The sequence below is a fragment of the Leptonychotes weddellii genome, chromosome 5 (genome assembly GCF_054177405.1).
Source record: "Leptonychotes weddellii isolate Sample4059 chromosome 5, ASM5417740v2, whole genome shotgun sequence".
NCBI classification, from domain to species: Eukaryota; Metazoa; Chordata; class Mammalia; order Carnivora; family Phocidae; genus Leptonychotes; species Leptonychotes weddellii.
The window spans coordinates 52,877,654-52,898,370 of NC_138373.1; the positions used below are offsets into that span (position 1 = coordinate 52,877,654).

General features: G+C 40.7%; 1 long non-coding RNA gene across 4 annotated transcripts; it reads left to right on the plus strand.

The window, feature by feature from the left end:
* Window positions 1-6: 6 nt before the first annotated feature.
* Window positions 7-20,446, plus strand: LOC115943916 (uncharacterized). Of its 4 annotated transcripts, XR_014145494.1 has the most exons (6): window positions 7-1,587; window positions 5,214-5,338; window positions 10,204-10,340; window positions 13,119-13,477; window positions 16,055-16,168; window positions 18,747-20,446. It is a non-coding gene; the product is annotated as an uncharacterized LOC115943916 (long non-coding RNA). The 4 variants fall into 4 exon arrangements; XR_014145493.1 differs by having other exon boundaries at window positions 7-5,338; window positions 18,673-20,446; XR_014145492.1 differs by having other exon boundaries at window positions 7-5,338.
* Window positions 20,447-20,717: the final 271 nt, after the last annotated feature.

The following is a 20,717-nucleotide window of genomic DNA, read 5'->3' on the forward strand; positions in this document are numbered from 1 at the left end:
GGGTAATAGAACAATCCATGTATATCTCCTGGGTAACTTGGACATGTTTTCGTGATTTGGCATGCAAAATTCACACATAAGGTCCAATGACATAAAACCAATATGGAAAAATGGAATGAGAGATTTTCTTTGGAAATGTGTGCAGGTAATTTCCTGGACAATTCCAGTGTTTTTGCTCTTAAGTTTTATAGACAAATATCCTGCTTTGGAGCAAGTGTCCCAGTAACTGCCTCAGTTACTTACATCGCCAGTCAACTGAGTAGCTAGCTCTTCATGAATCACCATGGACCACAGATGGAAACCTAACCATTGGTGTATATTTTATACCTAAATTTTTTTAATGCCAAAGAAATATTTTGGCAGCAAAAAACATATGAAACTCAGAGTTTCTAATTATAAAGATCGCTCTAGAAATATTCTAATAAATTCAAAAGTAATCCAGTAGGACTTTTGAAAACAAACTCATTTACCTTGGAGTTTCTATCTGACACATAAATGTACCTGTGTAGGTGAGAAATATTCAAGAGAAGAAATAGAAAAGGATAAAAGGATCATGGGCAGTAAACTGATCATAGGCAGTAGCATAGGCATGATAAATAACCTAGGAATATTCTTTTAATGTTGTGAAATGTTGATAGCTGGAGAAAGAATTTTCCACAGACTGCTCTAAGTGTAGAAAGCCAAGTTCTGTTGGCCCCATATAAACTTCAGAGAGCTTCTTCACACTATTTGGATAGCTGACCCCTAGTCTGGAAAACTGACTTCATCCAGTATCAGCTGTCACACTGCTCACTGAGAAAACATTTCGGTTTTTAGCAGGTTTGGCATCCAAAATATGAAATGGTTGGTTTTCAGTCATGTCCTTCTCCCCACCAACCTCTCCCATACACACAAATAAGCAGTAAATTATCATAGAAAGAGCTTGTGTGTGTGTGTGTGTGTGTGTGTTCAGTGCACGAGGTAGAATGAGTCAAACCTTTCAAATGCTGCAATTGTTCAATCATCTGGGAAAAAAAGTCATTTACAGTTTCAGTTTAAATAATGCAAACCTTCTCATCGGAAGATGACAAATGGTTTATGAACATTGTCTCTGACAAACACTACAAAATCACTCCCTGTTTGAGAATAAAAATCTATGCTGTACACAGGTCAATAGCCTTTCCAGCAATAGCAAAGAACAGGCTGAGCTAATTTCCACACCACACTTTATGTCTCTCCCAGTAGTAACTGGGTAACAGCCATGTGCTGATTATGTGGATTTTGCTGCTAGTTCTCCCCCACAAATTGCAAAGCATCACATCACCAGAGACAGATTTGATTTCACATTACTTATGCCCAGCATGGTTTCCTCTTCATTCTTTGCTTAGATACCTTCATTTTAATCTCGAGGATTCTTTATGATTGTTCAGCATACATCTATCCATCACTATAGCCTCCCAGATATCACAGGACCTCTGCCGAAGGGTATGCGTTTGAAGAATTAACTTGCTCCATCTTTCAACATTTTCCAAGCCACTGATCTTGCGTCATAATGCCTATGAGCATATGCCACATCCAGACTGGTGTGAGGTCTACCTGTATCATCAGGTATGTTCATGTCCCCCAAATACCTCCTACCCCGGGGTTTCTGTCATTCATCATAATGGCAACAGAGGTTGAGCTGCCATTCTCAGTGTGCCATCCCACGTTCTTCCATCCCATTCTCCACATTCAGGATCAAGGCAGAGAACTCAGAGGACTATGGGAATGTCACCTTGTTATTTTGGAGGACCCAAAATCTACCCTGAATTGTACTTCAGGATTGGGGCTGGCAAGAAGCTAGACCCTAAATCTTTGTGTATTAGATTAGATTCTATTGATAGAAATAGAACCAAATATGTATTTTATATATATTATATATTACATAATATTTATACACATATATAAGAGAGAGGGGAGGATTTATTATGAGGAATTGGATCCCATGATTATGGAGGCTGAAATGTTCCAAGATCTGCAGTCAGCAAGCTGGAGACCCATGAGAGCCAATGGTATAAAATCCAGTCGAAAAGCCAGCAGGCTCAAGACCCAAGAAGAGCTGATATTTCAGTTCAAGTCTGAAAGCAGACAAACCAGTCCCATCCCAACTAACACATTCAGGCAGGAGGAGCTCCCTGTGGCTGGAGGGAGGGTCCGGCCTTTTGTTCTATTCAGGCCTGCAACTAAATGGATGGGGGCCACCCACATTAGGGAAGGAATCTGCTTTACTCAGTCTACAAACTCAAATGTTACTGTCATCCAAAAGCCACTCACAGACAAGCCCAGAGCAACATTTGACCAAATATCTGGGTACCCCATGACCCAGTCAAGTTGACACATGAACTTAGCCATCATGCCTCAGTTTATAGTCTCAGCTGTCAACCAGAAGCAACTGAGAGCTTTTAAAGATCTTGATGTCAGGTGTGTACCCCAGGCCAATTAAATCAGAATCTCTGGAATGTGAACCAGACATAGGAATTTTTAATGAATATCCAGGCAATTGCAATGTAAGCCCAAGGCTGAGAAGGACTGCCCAAGAGATCACCCCAAAGAAGATAATTCTTTTTCGCTATGTAATATATCATTTGCACCTAAGCAGGCACACGATTCCGGGGTAAGCCGTGTGAGGAAACAGGCTCTGTGTGGAGCTTCTGTTTTTGCTAACCACTGCAAGTGGCAGCAGAAATATCCAGCTTGCAGAAGTAGGAGTGGTTGAAAGGTGGAGGAGTGGTTGAAAGGTGGAGTTCCTAACGAGAAGCATACATTCCTGGTTCCTGCAGTAGATTTGAGTTAAAGCCATTTATATTTTGTGGTGATGCTGCATGGTTGATAGTTACCTCCACAGGCCAAAATTCTTGAGTGTCGCTCAGGAATCTTAGCCTTAATCTGCTTCTCCAGCTCTCCCCCAGTGATGAGGGGAGCTAGTATGTGACATAAAGGCCCTTTCTCTTTGCAGCCCAGTGCCCTCACCAATCCACCTCAATGAATTCCAAGCTAAGTGTCCCTCCTTCATGCTCCTAATATATCTTCCATTTCCGTGTCCTTAATATATCAATCATCAAATGCATCACATTGACAATATATATTTATAAATCTGTTCTTCCCATTAAGCCATAAGCTGACCTGTCCATAGCAAGGCCCATGTCATATTCGTCTTTGAGTCTCCAGTGCTCGCCCAGTGACTGTTATACATAAGACCTCTCATCAGCTATTTTTTTCTGAATAGACTGGATATTCCTCTCTTCCAGCGCTTACAATAGTCATCTCCTATGTGTATCTCTACCGGCACTCTCTAAGCTCCTGAGGATCATGGCAATTTGTTTCTTCATTTTACCCCCACAGTTCCCCTACAATTTGTAGAGTTAAAGACAAACATTGTTTAAGTGATAACCCAGTTCCTACACAGAGAAGACAATAATAAACAATAATAAATTAAGAGAACATTCTCTTATGACAAGGTTTTCCAGAACAAATAAATATTATGCTTCAGGTTTGCACAGATTAAATTCATTAACATTTTTCTGAATGACTAAATGAATCAGTAAATCAATGAGCAGCTGTAAGAAGTGCAAAGCTCACTAACTTGGCGAGAGACAATCTGAGTTTGAATCCTACTTATGGACACAATTCCGTCCACAGTACATGCTCATGGATTGTTAAAATGACAATATTCCCCAAATTAATCTGCAGATTTAACATGATCCCTATAAAACTATCACCTTTTTTCTCCAGAAGTCAGACAGACTGATCCTAAAATTCATATGGAAGTTCAAGAAAACCAGAATAATCAAAATAATCTTGAAAAAGAGTGAGGTGGGAGAACTCATACTTCCCTATTTCAAAACTGACTCCAAGTCTCCAGTACTCACAGTTGTTGGGCACTGGCATTAGGACAGACATATCGACCAAAGGAATAGAACTAAGAGTCCAGAAGTAAACCCTTACATTTACGGCCAATATGACAAAGATGCCAAGACAACTGGAGAGAGAAGAGGGTTTTCAACCAATGTCTGAGACAACTGAATATCCCTCTGCAAAAGAATAATGTTGGACCCTTACCTTACACCATATCTATGGAGCAGAGACCTAAATGTTAAAGCTAAAATTACAAAACTATTAGAAGGAAACAGGTGCAAATCTCTGACCTACAAAATCTTTGGATGTGTAAGGCTCTGACCTCTTAGATATAACACTAAAAGCACAAACAACAAAAGAAAAATAAAGATGAAATTGGGTTTTGTCAAAATCAAAACAGTTTGTGCTCCAAAGCACATGATCAAGAAAGCAAAAAGGCCGCACACCGTATGGAAGAAAATATTGGAAAATCATTTATCTAATAAGGAACGTATATCCTGAATACATAAACAACTCTCAAAGTTCAAAAAATTAAAAAGACAAGGAGATGTTATGATTAGCAAGAGATTTCAATAGATCTTTCTCCAAAGAAGATGTACAAAATCACCAGGAAGGAGGAAGGAAGGATATGTAGAAATTTGGGGGAGGGGAGCATAAATACATGTGTTATCTTGACTGAGGTGATGGTTTCATGTGTGTATATATTTGTTAAAAGAGAACTAATCACACACTTTTAATATGGGCAGTTTATTGTATTTCAATTACTCTTTAATAAAACCGCAAAAATATTTAGGCCCTGACAAGTTTTGTTTACTAATCTTGGGTCTGCACTATCTGTCTTTTCTACATTTTTTTGTTTTTTGGTTCCAGAAATGCATCTTTAATGACCTCTTTATTTCCTTAGTTTTTTTTCAAGGCAAAGTAGATTCTGTGAAGCATATAAAATTTCTCATGCAGTCCTCAGGAAAGGGATTAGGGAAAAGGGAAATCAGGGTTTCCTTTTGATATTCAAGGTCGGGGGGTGCTTAGCTAATCATACACTTTGTAAAATATGAAGAAACAGCCAGACTGGGGCAGGGCACGAGGCCATGGGAAGAGCCTGGAGAGCAAAGACATGGTACCGTATACTTCCCGCCTCATCAAGGAAGATGTGGTGGACAGTGGCAGGTGTGGCAGACTGCATTTTCCAAAGATGGCCTCTTTCATTGTGATTTTGACACTCTCCACATCGAGAGGTGAGGTTTATGTTGTCACCCCTTGAGTTGGGGCAGGCTTATTACAAGGGCCGAAGTAACAGTGGCCAGATTATAAATGATACAGCTTCTGCCTGGTTCTCTCAGGGCACTCGCTGCTGGAATCCAGGCATTGTGCTGTGAAGAAGCTCAAACAGCCACATGGAGAATCAATGTTCCGGCCAGCAGCCCCAGCAGAGATCCAGCTGACTGCAACATCAACTGCCAGTCATGTGAGTAAATGAACCTTCAGATAATGCCAGTTCTCCAGCCATCGAATCTTCGCAACTCAAGTCCCAGATATTATGGAGCAGAGGCAAGCTGTCCCCATAGGCCCCTTCTAGCTGCCAAACCAACAGAATATATTAGCATAAAAAATGATTGCTTTCCATCTCTAGGCTTCCAGGTAATTTATTAACAAACATAGTAACTGCAATGGACAACCAGACAACCATTTTCTTCTTTAATTTCCATCCACAGGAATTGGTTGTTATTGTTGTTATTCTCAAACTGTTAAGATGCTTTCATTGGGAGGAAAACTCAAAACAACATGCTCTATAGCATGGTTCTGAAAAGGCTGTGACTGTGAAATCCGTTGACAAGAGTGTGACTTCAATCTATTGATGCTATGGTAATGAATACACATGGAAACTGGACACTTTCAATTAAAAATTCAAAACCACACACTCTTTTAGTGAGGAATCCCTAAAATTAATTAATTAGTAAAGCTAATGACTGTGGACCCATAGGATAATTTTTATCAGTGCCACTATTTTATTTTTTTTATTTTTATTTTTTAAAGATTTTATTTATTTTTATTTGAGAGAGAGAGAATGAGAGACAGAGAGCATGAGAGGGAAGAGGGCAGAGGGAGAAGCAGACCCCCTGCTGAGCAGGGAGCCCGATGTGGGACTCAATCCCGGGACTCCAGGATCATGACCTGAGCTGAAGGCAGTCGCTTAACCAACTGAGCCACCCAGGCGCCCCTCAGTGCCACTATTTTATTAATTCCCACAGAAATGGAAATGGACAAAGCAGACCGAAAGAAAATCAACACCCTTAGTGTCTGTGAAGTAAACATTTTAAAGCAAATTTAACTTCATTTGCTTTAAAATGTTTTCTCTTTTTTGTTTTGTTCCAACTTCAGAATAATTCCAACGTTACCAGCACAGGCAGAGCTTGGCTGAAAGTTTAGAGATACCGCTTGAGTTTTCCAGGTCAGCACAAAATCCCACACACAGAAAGTGAAGCCACAATTCTCCATCTTGGTTCAATGTAAATGTCTTGAGCACCTGCTAAGTAAGAAGATGGCAGCAGGATGGCTCCATTTCCTCTGGCTCTGACCACTTCTCCATGGATATCTCCACAGTCAATTTTCTGATGGGGATAGGAGCTGAAGGAGAAGTCCACTGAAGCAAATGGAAGGATGCAGTCACTGGCAAATCCTAAGTCACATTCTCCTAGCTGGATGCAATCCACCCAGGATAAATGATGCAGCTTTTTAGAATAAACTGGCTCACTCAGTTAAATGAACCTTTGGGCTAATGGCTTCCTGAGGGCTCCCAATTGTTTCCCTGAACTGATGGAGCTGACTGGCTATTTTGGTATTACACAAATCCATTACTCTCCGTACCTATCAAGCCATAAGATAAATAGTTTCATTTTAATGCATATAGCCTTCCCAAGCTAACAGAAAGAAGGGCATCACAGTCCTTAAAACTGCCTTTGCCAAGAATTGCAAATGCATTTTTCAATACCATTCTTCTCTGGCAAAAAATAATAATAATAATAATGTAAAAATAAAAATATGCTAAAAAGAGCACTAGATAAGATATGGTTCAAATCATGTCATTGCCACTAACTAGCTCTAGGACCCAACAGAAAGCCTCCTCTTCTTCATTTTCATGGTGAATCTGTGCTTCTAAGATACTTAACTGTGCCACTTTGGCTAAATAAATGTGCTATTGCCTAAGCTTTAACAGATATTAGAATATCAAGTTACATCTGAAATTTATTGTTGTGAGAATGTGAATCACAGGATTTTAGTTTCTGACCCAAGTAACAGAATGTCTAGGCTAAACAAATGTGCTTTTAGATTTTCCAATTCCCAGAGAAGCTGCTTACATTTGGTAAATCACAGGAAGCCACATTGGAGAGCTAATTAAAAACCCAGAACTGGTTTTGGCTTTACTGCTATGACTACTGATCCCTATGGCTTTTTGGTTGTTGTTGGTTCTTCATTGCTTTGGGTTACAATTCTTGGCCTTTGTGATTTATTTGGTCTGAAAGAAGAGAAGAGAAAATAAACTAATATTTACCAAATGAATAATATTTGTTGCATTCCTAATCTGTTTCTGGAGAGGGGAAAAAGTGATATTGCAAGTTTTCAAAAGAATTCTGTGGGAAAGAGATCATTTTCCTGAGGTCATCCAGGTCATAAGTAATAGAACTGGGACCTGAACACAGGCCTCTCTGGCCACAAAGTTCATTTTCCACTTTGTGGTGATGCAAAATGACATTGGCAAAATATTGGAACAAATGTTGACCTCAACATGGTCTCCTTTCTTCAAAATATGCCACCAACAGGCCCATGTCTGAAGCCCTAGATTCCATATTATTGACATGGTTGATTGATTATATCAGCTAATTGATATGCTATACTGATCCCCATTAAAATAATAACTGCTGTAGGAGAACACAGTAAGCAACTAATTATTCCCATTCACTTTCATTTTGTGTGCATTTTATCAAGACTTTTCCAAATAAATGGATACTGGCAAAGGTCTATATATTAGAAAAGTTCTTTACGAAGTGATGAGGACACACAGATGTTCCCGGACTGGAAGAACTCATGGTTTAGGGGGTGCTAACAGAAATATAAATCTTTGCTCTGCAACTGTTCACCATCAAAGGTCTGTAATAGAAGATTCTAGAAAGTGATATAGGGATACAGAAATTAGTTGAAGAAGGTTTTAATTAAATGACAACAGAAGTCCTTGGAGGATTGGAAAGGATGTTGTCATTTTCTTCATGAGGAGTCATTAAAGAGAAAATATATTAGAGTCCCAGTAGAAAGAAAAGATGTCTTTCTCAAATTGGGTATGTTGAGGACAGTATAACCAAGGGACAACTTATGAAGTAAGGGCAGAGGCAGGGACCCACAAGGGATAATGCACTGACCCAGACTAGTTACAGCAGTGCATCACCACCCCTAGACTTGATAAGGTAGAAGGAAAGAGTGGTGCTGAACACGTGGACAGAAAGGGGCCCTGGACAGGAGCCATGCCCTCAGTCTGGAGATATCACCCACTGTTGGTGACTGAACTTGGAGGGAGGCACAAAAATGAATACCTCAGCTTCACTCTCCTCCTTCCCATCTCCTGCTGGTGCTTTCCACTGGGCAGATCCAATGAGAAGCCATAGATCGAAGGAACCAGTCTATGTAGTTTGAACAATCTAGGCTTCTAGGACAGAAAGGGGTTAGAATATGACTCTGGATGGGCCAACAGAGACTCTTCCAACAGAGACTATTCCGACAGGGAGGTAGGAATGTAATTTGTAAACATCCAGCATAGTGAGGAAGTAGGACAGAGTCTTAGGTAGCAAAGCGTGGCCCTGAACCCTAGCTTTTCAACTGGTTAGAGCCACAATGAGAAACAATGAGAAAGGATATGGCACTGCTGATTGCACGCTTGAAGCCGATAGTCCTATCTGCACAGCTCATGGAAAAAACTCCATCTTTTCGAGGGAACAATGTAGGGGAAATAATGACCCACTTCTATTTGGAGAAAGAATGATAATATATTTTAAAGTCCTTTATCAAAGGGAGAAGAGAATAATTCATCAGAAAGCTATGTTCCCACCATCTACATACACACAGATAGAAGGACTGCCAACCAAATTACCAGGGCTGAAAAGAATTTATGCAATCATTGCATTTTTTGAAAACTAAAAATACACTTTCCCCTGAAACTAAAAATAATAGAAAAAAAAAAAAAACCTTAAGGCAGAGATTCAGACTTTAGAGATTGTACCAGTTTCAGATGATGTCACATTTAAAAGTTTTATTGTTTCATGGAATTAACTAGATTCAACCAGTTTTATACACAATCGAAAGTTCTTACATGTTTCACTTCATGAAGGGTCTTCTTGTTTGTTATTTTTTCTTTACCACATACACATACTTGCAGAAATTCGGATGACTTAAGAAACTACTAGAATTCTAGGTTTACAATAATTGAGAAGTGCGGTTCCAAACAGATAGGCACACTCCTTCCCATTTAGGGCCGCCTCCCTTGAAAAATCACACCTCCTAATCAATGACCAAGACTATTCTGGAAGCTTAATTGCCCAACAAAACAAACTCAACATATCTCAAAAATCAGGTAAAAACTATGGAAATCTAAATGAAGCATGGACTTTAGTTAATAATAATATATTAATATTGGTTCATTAATTGTGACAAATGTACCATACTAATGTTAATCTGTTAGGGGAAACTGGGTAAGAGGGTATGGGAGAATTCTCTGTACTATCTTCTTAAATTTTTATCAACATATCTCAGAAATCAGAGTCAGAAATTCATTTTCCTTCATAGCGGCCTGATTAGTCACACTGCAGTAGCCCTGTGGGGTCTCCAAGAAGATGATTAAACCATCTCCCCATGACCTCTAAACTCCCCCGAATCAGGAAACCCTCTTAGCCACGTGTGATCAGATGAGCTCTGTACACATGCTTCAAGAGTGTGTAAATAACCCAGAAGATTTTAACCAATGTCTCGGACCAGCTGAGCTCAGTTAGCAGGAGCAGGAAGCAACTTTCTCTCCTTTACTCTCTTCAGGCTGCTCGGGTAGATTCCCCTTTCCCACCCTGATATGGAAAGAGCCCATAATTTTTTCAAGGTCTTCTGGCTATTAATAAATAAATATTAATAAATGACCCATAATCAGGTATTAAAATTTTCCATTTGTCATCTCATTAGTAACTTCTCCCCTTCTCCACAGCTTAGACTTTATCCACATTCAAATACCTGGAGTAGCTTTTTTTCTCCTCCCTCAATGTCCTCCCCCAACTCAGGAGCTGCTTCTGATTCCTCTAGGAGTGGTTCTGTGGTGGCCAGGTGTTGGTATCCTCTGTGTGGAAGGTGCTCAAATGGTGGCTCTTCTCCCAAGTGGCTGGAGGTGGCTGTGGGGCTGTGACCATCTCTTAGCCACCTTCTTAGCAAGTCCTGCAAATGTAAGTGCCAACCCTGGTCTTTAATATGTGTTATTCTCAGCCAAAAAAAATCCAAGACCAGAAAAGTCCCACTTAACATTCTTTTATATCATTAAATCTACCTGTGTGCTGGGGGTGGGGAGGGGGGAATGGAAGTTGTAAGGTGTCAGGGTATCATGACAGCAGCTTTGCCCTTGGCATCAGAACACCTGCTGGACTCCTTCCCTGGAATAGTTACTGGCTACGTTAGCCTGATCAAGTCAATGAACTTGTCTAACCCTTAATTACTTCATCTATATTCTGTACTTGGTTGGATAACGACATCTCAGAGTTCTTTCCCATATCTAGTATACTAGATTCCTATGAAATTGTAACTGCAAATATTACATAGTCCCAAAGTATTAGAAATGTTCCAACCCACTTAGTAGGAGAGTTCCACGAAGTATCTCTCTGACATATCAGAACTCACATCCAGGCAGATGTAGGGCATGAACCCATCAAGCTCAAGAATCTGGAATTTGGGCTGTTTTCTAAAACCCCACTGCTTAGCGCATTGTGCCCTTTCTTTACAAATATCTAGTATCATCAGTGTTTTCTTTTCTCATGCTTGGTGATATTTACATGGGTTTTTACCTGATACTTTTTTAAAAGTATTTTCAAAAGATATCCAAACTAGATTTACAAAATAAAAATCTCCCATCTCATGGACTCAAGCTGTCAGAAAATATAAAACTTTGCAATGTGCAGATACCACGGTTTTCTGACCTGAAACTGTCAGTCAGTTCTTTTCCATCTGCCTCAATACCCAATTCTACCTTAATCCAATTATGATTCATTAATGATCAAAATAAGAGAAACAGAGTTTGTTGAAGGATATTCTTTTTCGTTGCTCATTTCACGAGCATCATGAAAAAAGCAAATAACTCAAAAAAGAAAATGAAAAAAGGTATGTATTAATAGCATTAAGAAAGTACTAGGTAAAGACCACCCTTGAGAGACAAGATCCCACTGTTAGGACTTTTGATTAACTCAGACTATAGCTCATATGGCTGGTTAGGTGTGTGCCATTCTGGGAGCACACTTATTGTTAAATCTCAGCACTCTTTTGTAATGAAATAGATACCAGAAACATACTAGAAAAATTACCTAGCCACATAAATTCAGACTACATTACGTACAAACTAAAGACAAATATACCACACTGTTAACAAAAGAAGCATTATGGGCAATAGAAACCACTCCAAACCACCAAATTAGGAGTTCTGGCCCATCTGTGTGACTTGGAGTAACTTATTTAACTTTTCTGGGCCACAAATGCTACCTTTTAAAATTTTCCCATCAACTTATCCAATTTATCCAGTCATTCCAACACCTTTCCTTTTAAAGTGCATTGGCTCCTTTGTCAAAAGCAATTGACCATATAAACATAGGACTATTTCTAGACTATTCTGATGCCATTGTCATAATGTTTTGGTTGCCATAATTTTTAAAGTCTTGAAATCAAGTATTGTAAGTCCTTCAGCTCTGTTATTTTGCAAGATTGCTTTGACTCTTCTAGGTCCTTTGCATTTCCATATAAATTTTAGAATCAGCTCATCAATTTTGACCCCAAAATTCTGTATTTTGAATATGTTGAATGAAATTAGGAAGAATGGATGCCTTAGCAAATATTGAGTTTTCCAATCCATGAACAGCAATATTTCATAGTTTTCAGTAAAGCAATCTCACACATTGTTTTGCACATTTTTTGTTAAATTTATCTCTAAGAATTTTGAGATTTATGCTCTTGCAAATGTTTTTTAAATTTTTGCTTTCCAAGTGTTTGTTACTATTTAGAGAAATATATTTGTTCTTTGCACATTGACCTTGTATCCTGAGAATTTGTTCATTCTACTTGTGATTTTGCATCTTCCTGAGGATTTTTTTTACCATATGTAAACATGTCATCTGCAAATGCAAATAAGACAGTTTTGTTTCTTCCTTTCTAATATTGGGGCTTTTATTCCTTTTTCTTGTTTTATTGCACTATGTCCTTCAATACAATATGGGATAGAAGTGGTGAGAGCAGGTGTCCCTTATCCTGTTCCAAAAAAATATTCAAGTTTCCCTTTCAAATTTTTTGTAGGTGCCCTTTTCCAGATTGAGAACATTTCCTTCTATTTCTAGTTTGCTGAAAGTTTGTAATTATAAATAGGCTTTGAATTTTTCAAATGCCTTTTCTAAAATTTGAAATGATTTAAAATAATCATATGATTTTTTTTTTCTTTCTTCCGTTAATTCTTGGTTATAATGCATATTGGTTTCGTAGGGCTGCAGACTGGGTGGTTTAAGAGACAGAAATTTATTTTCTCACAGTTCTGGAGATCAAGGTGTCAGCAGGTGAGATTTCTTCTGCAGACCACGAAGGAAGGGTCTATTCCTGGTATCTCTTCGTGGCTTGCACACGGTCATCTTCTTCCTGGGTCAACCCAGTGCCTTCCTTCTGTGTATGTCTGTGTCCAAATCTCACCTTAGCAGGACACAAGTCACACTGGATTAGGGTTCCCCTAATTACCTCATTGTAACCTAATTACTTCTTTAAAAACCCTGACTCTAAATATAGTCACATTCTAAGGTATTGGGTGTTAGGACTTCAACATATAAATTTGGTAATAGGACACAACTCAGCCCATAAACATGATGCAGTATCCTTTTATATGTTGCTCCATTCTATTTGCTAACATTTGGTTAAGGATTTTTTGCATTTATATTCATGAGGAATATTGGTCTATAATCATAATTTCTTGATTTCCTCATTAGGTGATCAGTCTTCTCTCAACTCTAATATTCAATGATAATACAATCCTGAGAACAGTGCTATGCAATGCTCATTTTGCCTAAGAGAACTACCGAGAGAGAAGTTTAACATGCAAAATGGTGTGGCCAGTTCAGCTGCACGAGGGCATATGGAACTATCATGTTTTGCTCAGCAAACAGTCATTAATGGCTACTGCATGCTAGGATCTGGGATTCAAAAGCAAAGAAGACAAATCCTTTGTCTTCCAAGTGCTCACAACCTAACAGAGAAAACGACAGACTTCAGATGACATCCAATCCAAATAGTGAAGTGGAAGACACAGCCGAGAACCAGCTCAGACTCCAAAAATATGAGGATAAAGGTATGAATATGCTTATAAATAAGAAAATAGAAATCAAGGAGAAATCCCGAGGCTCCAAAAGACCCCAATGAGTGGAAAAGACGTAATGATGAAAGAAATGTAAGAACTTTGCAGCCTTGCTCATGGAGATTACACACCCCCATGTCCATGCATTTTGCCCACCTACAATGTCCTCCACTACCTGCCTTTTGACTACACTGTAGAGCCCACATCAAAGACATTTAACCAAATTGCTAATTGTTATAGCAACAGCACATTTTCAAAACTACCCTTTTCACAATTTTTCACATAGCCCAACGTCTCCTTATGATATCTATATATGGGTGAGTCTATATTTTCTTACGGTTGGAAACACCCACTCTTTGATTTATTAGCTTACTAATACTAGGTAATCAAATTGGAGTTAACAAAGTTCAGTACAGTCCTGACAGTTAGTAGGGGAGCAAGATGTCTGGTAATGCAAACCGTGCTCCAGGAAATAGCTGCCTGATGCACAGCATCTGTCTGCCACGTGTGAGATGGCAGGAACGGCTTATAGGGAATGGAAATAGATTGTCAGATCTCAATGTGCCATCCTACGAGATGGGTGTCTGGTTCACTGTGTCTTCTTTTAAATGTGATTACTCTGAGAACACAGCTGAGGAAAACTCAAAGCAATTCTATTGTGTAACAGAGTCTTAGCCAGGGAACTTAGTTTGATATCAAGAATCATTATCCAGAGACTGGTTCCCAGGTGATCTTTCTCTGTTCACCAGACTATTAGGTTTTAAGTGACTGGCTTAATATGCCACAGTGTCTGTCTTGTCTGACCTAGACTCCTGTGGTCTGGAAGGGTGACTGTATCTTCCAAATGTCTATCATCTATAGCCAGGAAGACTCAGGGCTAGGGTTGCCTGATCTGTATAAACGGCTGCAGCGACAGTCACAGAACATCTGGTTCTCTATCAGCTTCATCACTAACCAGCTGTCTCATGTTGAGACAGACACTTATAATCTCTATTAAACTGGTTTCTATTCTAGAGGAATTCCCACATCATAAACACCTCCTAGAGAAGTGTAGAGGTGTTTATAGTACAGCACGTTAGCCAGATATATTTGACCAGAGATGGGTTTGGTTTTTTTTTTTTCATGAAATATTGCTTGAAATGATGACAACTCTTTATGATACTGGTTTGGGAAACGCTAACCTATCCATGACACTAACCTATCCATAAACAATGACTCATCGGTTACCTCTATGTAATAATATGTATATTCATAAAGCAAGACTGGATCAAGCAGGGCTCAGGGATCCCAACTAACCTATCCATAAACAATAACCCATCGGGCCTGACTCATCGGTTACCTCTATGTAATAATATGTATATTCATAAAGCAAGACTGGATCAAGCAGGGCTCAGGGATCCCAACTTCAAAGGCCTGGCTACTGATTTTTTTGGCTTGAAGAGTAAATAGGGAAATCTGTGACTGTCAACCTTTCCAGAAATGTTAGATATGGGGGTTACCATGAGTAAGAGCAAGCAGAGGAAAGAATAGAAGGATGTTGTTAAATCCTATTTGAGTGACAGATAGTATGACCACTGACATAGATGATACAACTGGAGAAAAGCTGCCAGGATTAGGCAAGCAAAATTGTTTCTCTCCAACTTGGGCAAGCCCCAGAGGACAAAGACAAAGGCTGTATTTCTTTGGAGCTGTAGAATGACACAGTGGATGAAACAAGGACTCAAGGCTCAGACAGACCTGAGTGAAAGCTTTGCTCTGTCACTTGGGCTAGCTGTGGAGGGGGTATGTCTGTGAGTGAGGGCACAGCTTGAGGTGGGAGTATGACCTAACACAAGGCCTAATGGATTTGTACAAGTTAGACAAGAGAAGAAAGAGGGGACATTCAAGGCCAAAGGAACAACACACTTGAAGGCCTGTGGGGAGAGTATGGCACATCTGAGACCACAGAAGCAGCTCGGTGGGGCAGGAGCATAGAGCTGAGGGAGGGGAGTGGGGAAACACGAGGCTGGAGAGGTGAACAGATGCTAACAGGCTCTAAGATGGTTGGGCTTCATCCCAAGGGCAACAGTCCCTGTGGAGGGAAATGACGTAAGTAAGACGTGGTTGGGGAAAGAAATGACTAGGTTCTCTATGTGCATCATTAGATCCCAGGAACAGAGAAGGCCAAGTCAAGAATGGCATCCAGTTTCCTGGATTAGGCAATTGGGTGAATGGAAGCAAAAGCTGGAATGTAGACAATGAGGCCAAGGAGCAAAGTTGAGATCAAAGCCCAGTATCGCCATCAGATTCCAAAGCAACGGCTTCTTGCAGCAATGGTAGCAGAACGAGTTGCAGATAAACAAACCATTCCTTTCAGCTGCACGAAAATATCAGCAGCTCATCAATAACTAAATGAGAAGACAAATGCTCCCCCCCTCCGTGCCATATTGAGTGTCACTCAAATTAAACAATTTAGATAATGGAGTGAGGTTGAAATCCTTCTAAGAGACTCCAACCCAGGCCAGCCATCTAGAAAATATTTGTGGCATTACGGAATATTTTAGAAGCCAAATGTCTGCTTTGCTTGCTTAGCAGGAGAAATTCGACGAGGCTGGAAAAGTTCAGCTCCACCAGCCAGAGTGTCGCAATACCCACGGGGTGGAAGTCACTGAAGGCAAAAGAAAACTTCCAGGCACCGATTGTTAGGTGAGTAATAAAAAGTCCAAGGAAGGACTCTGAGAGCTTCCAAATAGAACATCGTAGTGGCCCTGGGGGTGACTACAATTTCAACAGGGTGTCCCTGTTAATGAGAAATGGAGTTTCTGAAAGCCTTTACTTTTTTTAAAGTAGCTCTTTAAACAGTTTTGAGGTTGAGAACATAGAAGGCGCTTCGCCTTCCTGGGCAAAAGTCCCGGCTTGTGTGTTTCAGGGAGGGAGCGAGCACCATGGAAAGCGAGAACCTCCCCACTTACTGCGCATGCCTGTTTTGCGACAAGGTAGAATCTACCTAGATGTCTGTGTTGCAGCCTTGTTCAGAGTCCGCGCACAGCCGCTAAAAGGTTTAGTTTCTCTCTTTTCCTTCGCCCATAATTCTGCCATATGCTTTGGGTTTTGATGTCCTTGAGGTTCAGTTATATTTCTTATTTCTCTCACTTGGAGACCTAGGATGCCACCAGGATTTTTTAAATGTGGGCTCCTATTATCATCACCCCTTATCATCAAGTCACATTCAGACATCAGTCTTGCGCTGGTTCTGCGAACTTTCCTCCTCCCGGCAACTGCCAACCAAACTGCCTCCAGCTACAGTCACATCAAAGCTGAGTAAAATGAAGACGAGTTTTTCCGGAGTCGGAACATCTTCAGGGAAGATCCCCGCTGTATGTAGCAGGCATTTATTAGACATGGAGTCATACTACAGGAAACATTCCTTATGAATCACGTTTAGCAAGTTACTAGAAAATGTACTTACATATTATGTTGCTTTTTGGAAAAACTAAATGTGACAGCCTAATTGAATATGGAGCTCTCAATATGTAGAGCTCCATAAGGTAACTTTTATCCAGTGATTTGAGAGATTTCTTTCCTTCACCAACCACTCCCACATGAGATGTCCTCCACTGCATCTGATAATCAGACTCACATAAAAGATTCTAGTCGTAGGATATAAGGACGTGGCGTTATTTCTAATGCCTCAGCAGTAAACCTCAATGAAACCATCAACCCTTCAGTAATTCTTGCTCCCTGAAAAACATGAAGCTGGCAATAAATCTATAGGCAAAGGCCAGATCTACATTAGCAAACTGAAGCAGAGAATTAGAGCAATTATTTAAATAATTTATCATGAGCCTGGGGTAGGTAGCTGAATTGCTTAAATGAATATTTCAGGGGGAAAATGCATTTTTGGTAAAAGGCCTTTGAAGACTCTCTTGGCTCATTGCACATAGAACAGGAAAATCATTATAATGATGAAGTCTATGTGTATATGGAAGGTACCCCCTGCTGGAGCTTTGCTTTGAAAATGCAAAACTATTCAAATATGTAATTTAGAATTTTTGGCATTTGGCTCAAAAAAAAACAAAACAAAACCCAAAAAACAAAACTGAGGAGGACCAAACAATGGTTTGATTACTTGGGATTCGGTCCTATCCATCATTCTTTCCTGGGTTCCATAATGTAATGGCTCAGAGAAACGTCTGGTTATAATTTCCTTTCCTGCACTCAGCTCTAGATGAACCCAAGGTCAACACTTACCCACTGCAAGAGAAAGAGAGAATTTTGAAAGTTTCCCAAGATAGGATGTTCCTCTGCTTTCTTTGGTGCTAACAAATCTCAGAAGGAAGGTTTTCATTGATCTAGCTTTGTCTAACTCTGTTCCTATATCCCGGTCACACAGGTGCCTTGGTGTCATGCCCTCCAAACTGGCCAGGAGGGTACAGGACAGGGAAACAAGCTCCCTTTCCAAGCAAGGGACACTTCAGAGCCTTGCAACAAAACCTGTGGCTTGAGGACCAGCAGTATCAGCATCCCCCGGGAGCTTGCTAGAAATACTGAGTCGTAGGCCCCACCCAGACACATTGATTCAGAAGCTGAACCAACTCCCCAGAGGATTAACATTTGAAAGCACTGATCTTGATGACACAGTGGGTCCATGGGAACAATGGGGACAATTTGAGTAAACTGGCAAAGGTAAAAGAAAGGAGAGAATGATGACAGAGGGCTGCAGAGCGCAGAGCCCGGAGGCCCCAGGAAAAAGCAAAAGCAATGTGAACAAACCAGGTTATTGAATTATGAACCGGGGCCTCGGGCTTGCTGTTTCCAGCTGCACGTCAGCACCTGGGGGTCACAGGTGTTAATTATGGCCCCAAAGTGCTCAGAGTCCTGGCTTCAAATCATCATCTTAAGAGGAAGCCCTGCGGCCCTCTTGATGGCTTCCTTCCCCAAAGGCAGGCGCTATCTAACGAGGATACCTGTCCCCTGGAATTCACCAGGAACTGGGGGAGGTGGGCGGGGGCAAGCTGAGGATCAGATGAGAGGTCCCCATTTTAAAAATGTGCTCACCTGAGTTGCGTGTGACAGAAACACGCTGTTTCCATGGCACATATTGGGTTAGCTTTTATTTGAACAGGTTATGGCTGCCATTAACTTAATTATTTTATTGACTGATTTTGCACAGCTTGCATCCTGAGGCTCCTTTTTTTTTTCTTTTGAAGAGAATGCTCACTTCGGAATGAATGTATAGATTCCACATGTGGCTGAAACCAATTTCCTCTTGGTTTGTCCTCAGAAAAAAATGGAAAGCAGCTGGCCGGCTTCTTCCACAAGTCCTTAAAGAGCACGACTGAGTCACATGAATGCCCTCGTTCCCGGGCGGAAGAACTCCAAGTCCACCCCGCCTTTCTCAGCATCATCAACAATGGCCGTTTATTGAGCGCCAACTACGCATGAGGCACCATGCCCTTGTCTCTGAATCCCGTAATAGACCCAAGTTCCCACGGGGTTCTGGTCGCACCTCCAAACAGTCCTTCATTCAACTTTTCTTTTCCTCAGTTTACCCACTCTTAAAAAAGGTGACAAGACTACCCACCCTGGCTGCGCGCAGTCGTTATTTTAAGGATCCAATGAGAGAGCCCCCACATGGGAGAGGCACATGGATGGAAGGGTGCATTATTGCTGTGGAGCTTTTGTCTTCATCTGGAACTTCCTCAGGCCCTCCACAAAAACTCCCATGTAGGCACCAGAGACAGCAGTGCTCTTACCAGCGCCGAAAAGCAGGTGGTCTGACTCGGGAGCTAGTCTGGCTTCTATATTTGGCCAACGGAGCTAATGCAGCCCCTTCTGAGGTATTGCCACCAAACCCCACTTCTCCCAGCTTGTCTACACAGAGCCAGCCCCCCGCATGGGGCTTTCCCTCCCTCAATGAATTACACCCTCCTGCTCATTAGTAAACTTGTCAAACTCGATAGTTAATTCCAATCCCGTCCTTCACACTGTTGGCCACACACACATTCCAATTGGAGCTGTCAGCAAGTCGTCCCCAGAGCCGTACCGGGTCACATGGCTCAAACTCTGTCAGTCACTTCCTTTGGCCACCAAGAGCAAGAATTTAATTTATTTGAACATCAAATGTCTTGGTGGAGTCTGACTACACTTGAATATACCTAATCAATCATTCAAACGCTCTAGGATAAGATTCTAGGTTCCAGACAACCAATCTGGTGACATAGATTCAATATAATGTTTCTGAAATAGCACCTGCCTCTCCATTGGGCTCTTTGCCAGGTCTTTCCCCTACAATATTATTTAGTCCTGACATGTGAGATAAATATCAATATCCCAGTTCTGTGTTTAAGGAAACGGAGGATCACAAGCTGACTGACTTGTCCCAAGTCACGGAGTTACTTGGAAAAAACTCAAGTTCCAATCCAGGCCTCCCACTTCCAAGTCCAGGCACTTCCCACAATGCCACAGTTACCATCAGTAGTAATGTGGAAGAAATATTTGCTGTGCTCTTCATGGAAAGCCTTGCCTCTGTTAAATCCAGGAGCTTTGCAAAAGCGTCTTGAGATGCTTCAAGAGGAATGTCACTTGCTTGATTTAGCTGAATATCTATTTTCCTGTCACTACTTACTTCATAAGGGTGCAAAACACAGGAAGTCCTGACTGCAAAGCTTTAGAGTGCTCATTTAAAATGACTAAGAGTTATTTCATGTTTGGCAGGGACTAGTACATTTTGTCAGCCTGAAAGAATTTTTGGCCAACAGGTTTTGTTTGGATCCACAGTTGTTAACTATTAGAGATGTCTGAAAAACCATTTAGGTTGGGCCGGTTGAACTGGGTGACTGATGATTGGGGTCAATCGAAACTGAGAATCTCCACTTCTATGATACCACTAGTGTCCAAAAGTAAAGGAGCATTTCATTTTCTCTGACCCCTCAAGACACAGATTTCTGGATGTGAATTAAACATTTCTGTTCTAAAGATGAACTGTGTGAACCATACCATTCTGGTTTAGCTGCTCCATCCTGTTGAAGGATTTATCATTATAAGAGAAAGCCAAATAGAAATTTCATTCAACTATTGGCAACAAAGACCAGAAAAAAACAGTGACTTTTTCATTTCTTTTTCACATAAAGAAATCTGGAGGCAGGCAATATAGGGTTTATGTGGCAGTTCTCCCACGTCACTGACAACCCAGGATCCTTCTGTCTTTCTACCAACCTTTGCATATGGCTTCCATTGTTACTATGGTTTCTTG